General features: G+C 39.2%; 1 long non-coding RNA gene across 1 annotated transcript; it reads left to right on the forward strand.

Annotated features, from left to right (window-relative positions):
* The first annotated feature begins 337 nt into the window (after positions 1 to 337).
* Positions 338 to 3533, forward strand: LOC123137290 (uncharacterized). Its single transcript, XR_006468033.1, has 2 exons — positions 338 to 1763; positions 2766 to 3533. It is a non-coding gene; the product is annotated as an uncharacterized lncRNA (long non-coding RNA).
* The last annotated feature ends 4142 nt before the right edge of the window (positions 3534 to 7675 follow it).

A 7675-nucleotide genomic window follows, 5' to 3' on the forward strand; every position in this document is an offset into this window, starting at 1 on the left:
ATTTACAAAAACAAGACAGGTCGAGTTCATACCAGCTTTTCTCATCCCAATAAGTCCATCATATGTCGTCATTATTGCCTTTCACTCACACGACCGAACGATGTGTATAATAATAAGAGTGCGCGTGCATTGGACTAAGCTGGAATCTCCAAGCATTCTCTAAATCTATAATACCTAAATAGTTCATCCCCACTATTTTATTTCTCTTGACATGCAGCCTGTCCACATCAGCAACAGTGACACATCAGCATTTTATTAGAGACTTGCAAGAGGGACCCGCCACCTTACAAAGCAGCCACGTTAGCGTTCATTTACTACTGGTAGAGCCCATGAGAAGCTGCCCACGGACGTCTTCTTCCTCTTCCGCCTTTGGTAACCGAGGAGTCAGTCTAGCGTTTTTATTACTCCCAATACTGTGTGTAACCGAGGAGTCAATCCAGGACTGCCGCATCCTTATCATCGTGTTTCTGCTCCCTCTGTCCATCTATGTCGATCTCTTCGCCTCCTCTGCCTCGTGGCGCACCACACCTTCGCCGTTCGCCGTCTCCCCAGCCCCCACCCCTACGGTGTGCCTTGCGGCAGGCTCAGATCTTGGAGATGACCCACCGACGCGATGCGTCCTGCCCGGAGAAATCGTCGGTGGTGCCAACTTGTAGCCATCGTGTGTGTGGAAGGTGGGGGATTCCAAAATTGACGATTTTTCTGTTGTCTTCCAGGATTCCCGATCTGAAGTTGGGAAGCCAAATTTGACAATTTTCCTGTTGTCTTCCTGGGTTCCATAGTATTCACATCAGTCAGCGGCCATGCTCTAGAAGATTTGCTAATCAAGTTTCGCGTATCGAAAATCAATTTTCTGGAGCGCTCCTTTATGGGTGTTGGACAGGGTGAATTAGGAGAAGGCTTTCATGTCTCCAGGTCTATCAAAGCTGTGGTGCCATCTCCGACCTTCTAGCGCCTCCACCACATCGTCGTAGCGTTTGCTCGATGCATCAGGGGCAAACCCCCCGACTTTCTTCCTTCTCCAGAGCCTAAGACCTCGCCGATGAGCAGGTATTTAATCGCTTACATCGATCCCCATTTATATTTCTCAAAATAACCTTACTGTGTTGTTGATTTTGCTTCGCACATGTTTGTTTCCGCTCAAGTTACACTACAGGGCGAAATCTCAAATCTTAAATGATTTGCCGATTATTTTTGTCATGCTTTCTATAATTATATTCATAGATTTTTGTATTGTTTGCATCCCCAATGATGCATGCTTATTGATTTGTTCTTCTGGATTTCCTACATCAGTACAGGATGCATAGTTGGTTATGATACTAGGAAGGTTGGAGCTCTGAATTTCATTTGATATGCACTGTATCCCAACAGGGAAAAAATATTAGATCAGATTGTCAATCAGTTTAAGAGGGTTGGAGCTCTGAATTTCATTTGACATGCACTATATCCCAACAGGAAAATAAAAGATTAGACCAGATTGTCAAGCAGTTCAAGCGGTTCTTGAGGACTACATATTGTATCTCTTGCTCTATGTTTTTTGAAGTTTACTTCCATATATCCAAGCATGCATATGCCGTCTCACCATCATGTCTCAGCTTTACCAGGAGTTTTTTCTTCTTTATTTCAGTTTCTTTCAAGAATCAAGATTACCTAGCACAATGCAAGTTAGTATACAAATAATTATGTTTCAACTCATGTACGCCTAAAGTGTTGGCTGCATGTTGTCATGAAAATAGTAGCTACATGGATTATATCAGATTAAGGTAAACACATATCTCTCCTTCCCCTTCCTTCACTGTTGTCCATCAGGATGGTCCCATCTTCCTGCCTCTTCGTTTCAGTTCAACCTTCTGACCGCAAGCATTCCTACCCCATAGTAGTAGGCACTCAAGATATCTTCTTGCTGCATTCCTTATTTTGCTGCATAGATTAACACTATACTTTGTATGATGATATAAACCTTTCAAGAGTTTTATGGTTAATACAGTCGCTTTGTGATCATCTATATTCTGCAATCTGGATGTTCTAGCAATAACATGGTTTGCTCCTTTATTCTTGCATTGCAGGTATACAACACACTATAGACATTCTTTTATATATTTTATCCAAATCAATTTAACCTCACACAACACTGATGGCCGATGACCTTCCGTGCTCTTGAATCGATAAATAACTGATGAAGATTTTAACTTACAAATATGTAGTCCATTTATCATCCCTTTGGTTATATTGTCATAGAATACAATCACGGGCCTGAGAGAAGACATGAGAAGTGGATGGCTTAAATGTGAATTGCATAAACGTTAGTCATATGTAGTGTGTTTCTCACAATTAAGCGTACATGCCAATTTTTTTCATTTGTGATCGTAAGTACATGTTAAAAATCATATAGAAACGATTCAGCCTTCAATACTTTTTAAACTATGATAAGTTATCGATGCATCCAAGTGTGATAGGCAAACTGTGTCCTGATGGAAAGGGTAGTGAGACCTTAGGTGACTGTCCCAGTTTGATAAAGAGAACATGAAACATAAAATTTATACAAATAGTTATACAGCTGCACCTAAGTCAAAGGTAAATAAGATCCACATGATAGGCGATTAATCACAGTAAAACACACAGTAAGAAGGAACCAGACATAGAATTAATCAGAGCAAACTGAATGATTGTGTAATATTGAAATAGAGGCATATAGTTACTTTGTTATTATCTCTATACTACGGTTAGGATGTCCTAGCAATTACATGGTTTATTCGTTTGTGCAGGTCCAAACATGTACACACTGCACTCCGGGCATTCTTTTATATTATCCCCATATCAATATGAGCTCACACAACATTGATGGCCGACAACCTTATCTTCCCTTGGATCCACATATAACTGGTGGGTGAAAACTTTTATTCTCTACTCTTGAATCGAGCTAATTTTTACCATTGCAGAATTTCAGTCACTTACAGGAACGCACTTCAACTTATCCACCAGAGTTAATCAGAAGTGCTTGCATCGCACCATACTACAAACCATTTCGTGTCATTCCAGAATAAATTGTATGTAACACATTTTGCTCGCCCCTTTTACCCTGTGTAATTCTGCACATGTTTGTATCTCGAGCACATGATTTTTGATGTACAAATATTTCACTACAAGTTGGGATACGCATTTGCAAACTTATATTTTGTTTGCAAACTTACAAGCCTTCTGCATGGATCATGTATTTCTGTTCAGAGTCCATTGCCAGCCTTTAATTCCATCGACACTGCTACCTTCCAGTACAAAGTCTTCAGGGAATAACAGAAGGCTTCAGGGAATAGCAGTGTGAACAAAACGAAGTGCAATATTACTATACAAAATTGCAGAGAAGCGAGATGCTCCCTCAATTCATCCTTGCTGGTAACTATGCTAAGCAAATTATTCACTTTGGTTTTGCTGAAAGGAGTTTGGCAAATCCATGCAATTATGCTACTTATATGTAATGTATATTGTAAAACTATACAATAATCAAGTACAGTAAATCAAAGTATTATTTCCAGTTCCGGTTGTCATTTTATTACCAATGTTTGTATTCCTACAAAGAAAAAGAATCCCACTCAAATATATTGCAACCAATTCGCGCAGCAACGCGCGGGGGTATCATCAAGTTAAATAAACAATCATGCATATAAGAGCCACTAAAATTTTTCAATATGGTCTTCTCGACCCCCAAAGAAAAGAAAAGAAAATAAAACTATTTACACGGGAAAGCTCCCAACAAGTAAGAAGAAGAACAAGAAATGTTTTTGGGTTTTCATTTTAATTTCTTCTACAAGCATAGAATTTAAAATAACTAATTTTTTGGTTTTTTCTTAAGGTTTATCAAACACACAAGAAGAAAACTAGAAAAAGAAATTTAAACTAGCATGGATAATACAATGAAAGAGTATGAGCACCGACGACTAGTGTGTGAACATGAATGTAAAGTCGGTGAGAAATACGTACTCCCCAAGCTTAGGCTTTTGGCCTAAGTTGGTCTAATACCAAGGACCGCCTAGATGATATCCATAAATGAAACTGGGTTTGTACTGAGATGCAGAGGCGACCGCCTCCTGAGCAGCAGTGTGTTGGCGAGCTGCCTCCATTCCCCTCTCATATTCAGTTGCTTCTTCCCTGGTGACAACATATCTTCCTTTTGCCTGATAATCAAAAAGGTAGGGGGCAGGAAGAGTAACAGGGATGACGTTGCGTCTGTCATAGATTAGTCGATAATGGAGGAATTGTTCATTCCTCTCAAGAAAATGATGATCGAACATAGCTTCTTTATCCAAATAAACAGGAGGTACGATCATATCCCCCTCTTGTGGGGCTATGTTAAGAAAGTTAGGCACACGGGTTGCATAAATTCCTCCAAATAAATCCCCCCTTCTACTATTATTCTGCAACCTACGTGCAACTATTGCCCCCAAGTTATAACCTTTATAACCTGACACAGCACTCTTGAGGACACAAATATCAGGGACACACATGTGACATGCTTCATCCTTACCGTTAATGCATCTACCAATGAACAGAGCAAAATAATGTATAGCAGGAAAATGAATGCTCCCTATGGTAGCTTGTGCTATGTCCCTAGATTCTCCCATAGTGATACTAGCAAGAAAATCTCTAAATTCAGATTTGTGAGGATCATTAATATTACCCCACTGCGGGAGTTTGCAAGAAGTTGTGAAATCCTCTAAATCCATGGTATAAGATGTATCATAAATATCAAACATGACACTAGGAGAATTACGCTACAGTTATATTGGAACCTCCGCACAAAGGAATCAGTCAATTGATAGTATTGAGGACACTTATCTTGTAAGAAGTCCTCCGGCTCGGCATTACGCACATATGCGTCAAATTCCTCCTTGAAGCCTGCTTCGACCGTAAAATCATCGGATGGCCACTCACAAGCCCGTACATTTGCGTCCCTCGGCAATTTAACATCTTGCTCACGTATAGCAATCCTTGGCCCTTTTTTTCCTAGGAACCACCTTGGTACATTCTTCTAAGCATATTTCTTTTTCTGAAAATTTCTGAAATTTTAGTAACTTCAAAATAAAAGTGAATAAAACTAAACAAGATTGATAGCAACTACTCCTACAAGTGCCTAGATCCTATATCATGCATTAGAATTGCTTGGGACCTCATAAATTTAACATGCAAGCTCAAGAACATGGTGACCTATGCAGCAAAAAATTGCAATGAATAAAGCACTAGAACAAAAACTAGTTGGACCAATGGAGGAGTCACATACCAAGCAACAATCTCCCAAAGCAGTTTTGTGAATGGAGCTTTGAGCTAGGAGATCGAAAATCGCAGCAAAACGAGCTAGAACTCGTGCTTGAGCTGGATGGGGATTTTTTTGGGTAGAAGATGAAGTGTGTGGGTGCTGGCATAAGTGGAGGGGGGCTAGCAGGGGCCCACTAGACAGGGGGCGCGCCCTATAGGGGGGGCGCCCTCCTCTCTCGTGGCCTGGTGCTTGCCCCTCCTGCAGTGATTTCAGTGCCTAAAATCCTCAAATATTCCAGAAAAAATCATACTAAATTTGCAGGGCATTTGGAGCACTTTTATTTTCGGACTATTTTTTTAATGCACGGATAATTCAGAAAACAGACGGATAATACTATTTTTGCTTTATTTATTCTAAATAACAGAAAGTAAAAAGAGGGTACAGAAGGTTGTGCCTTCTAGTTTCATCCATCTCGTGATCATCAAAATGAATCCACTAACAAGGTTGATCAAGTCTTGTTAACAAACTCATTCCGAATAACATGGAACTGGAGAAATTTCGAATAACACTAAGTTACCTCAACGGGGATATGAAAATCCCCAACAATAAGAATACCATACTTTTTCTTGACAGTAGGGAGAGAAAATTCAAAACCTCCAAAAATGATAGTTGGAACTTTTTCAATAGAATCGATGCTATGAACTTGAGATTGTTTCCTCAGAAATTGTACCGTATGCTCATTACCATTAACATGAAAAGTGACATTGCCTTTGTTGCAATCAATAACAGCCCCTACAGTATTAAGAAAAGGTCTACCGAGGATAATAGACATACTATCGTCCTCGGGAATATCAAGAATAACAAAGTCCGTTAAGATAGTGACATTTGCAACCACAACAGGCACATCCCCACAAATACCGACGGGTATAGCAGTTGATTTATCAGCCATTTGCAAAGATATTTCAGTAGGTGTCAACTTATTCAATTCAAGTCTACGATATAAAGAGAGAGGCATAACACTAACACCGGCTCCAAGATCACATAAAGCAGTTCTAACATAATTTCTTTTAATAGAGCATGGTATAGTTGGTACACCGGGATCTCCAAGTTTCTTTGGTATTCCACCCTTAAAAGTGTAATTAGCAAGCATGGTGGAAATTTCAGCTTCCACTATCTTTCTTTTATTTGTAATGATATCCTTCATATACTTAGCATAAGGATTTACTTTCAGCATATCAGTTAAGCGCACACATAAGAAAATAGGTCTAATCATTTCAGCAAAGCGCTCAAAATCCTCATCATCCTTTGACTTGGATGGTTTAGGAGGAAAGGGCATGGGTTTCTGAACCCATGGTTCGCTTTCTTTACCGTGCTTCCTAGCAACAAAATCTCTCTTATCATAACGTTGATTCTTTGATTGTGGGTTATCAAAATCAACAACAGGTTCAATCTCTACATCATTGTTTTTGCTAGGTTGAGCATCAACATGAACATTATAATTAACATTATCACTAGGTTCATGTTCATCACCTAATTGTGTTTCAGCATCAGAAATAGAAATATCATTGGATTCTTAGGTGTGTCTATAGTAGGTTCACTAGAAGCATGCAAAGTTCTATCGTTTTTCTTTTTCTTCTTTTGAGAAGAACTAGGTGCCTCTAAATTATTTCTCTGAGAATCTTGCTCGATTCTCTTAGGGTGGTCTTCAGGATACAAAGGTTCCTGAGTCATTCTACTAGTTCTAGTAGCCACTCTAACAGCAAAGTCATTTTTACTATTTAATTCTTCAAGCAAATCATTCTGAGCTTTAAGTACTTCCTCTGCTTGAGTAGCAACCATAGAAACATATTTGCTAACGCGGTGAAGTTCATCTTTAACTCTCGCTATATTATCACCTACGCGTCCTATCTAGAAAGCATTATTCTTTAACTCTCTACCAACATAAGCATTAAAACTTTCTTGTCTAGCCATAAAGTCATCAAATTCATCTAAGCATGGGCTATGAAATTTTGTAGAGGGAATTTCAACTTTATCATATCTATAGAGAGAATTTACCTTTACTACCTGTGTCGGGTTATCAAGACAATGTGGTTCTTCAGGCGGTATATTAAGACCATGTATTTCTTCAATAGGAGGTAAATTCTTAACATCTTCAGCTTTAATACCTTTTTCTTTCATTGATTTCTTTGCCTCTTGCATATCTCCAGGACTGAGAAATAAAACACCTCTCTTCTTCGGAGTGGGTTTAGGAATAGGCTCAGGAGTTGGCTCAATAGGTTCAGGAATTTCTTTAGGAATTGGCTCGAGGAGAGTCCAATTATTTTCATTAGTCAACATATTATTCAATAGTATTTCAGGTTCGTCGACTGTTCTTTCCCTGAAAACACAACCAACACAACTATCCAAGTAGTCCTTGGAAGCATCGGT

This window comes from Triticum aestivum, chromosome 6B, assembly GCF_018294505.1.
Source record: "Triticum aestivum cultivar Chinese Spring chromosome 6B, IWGSC CS RefSeq v2.1, whole genome shotgun sequence".
NCBI classification, from domain to species: Eukaryota; Viridiplantae; Streptophyta; class Magnoliopsida; order Poales; family Poaceae; genus Triticum; species Triticum aestivum.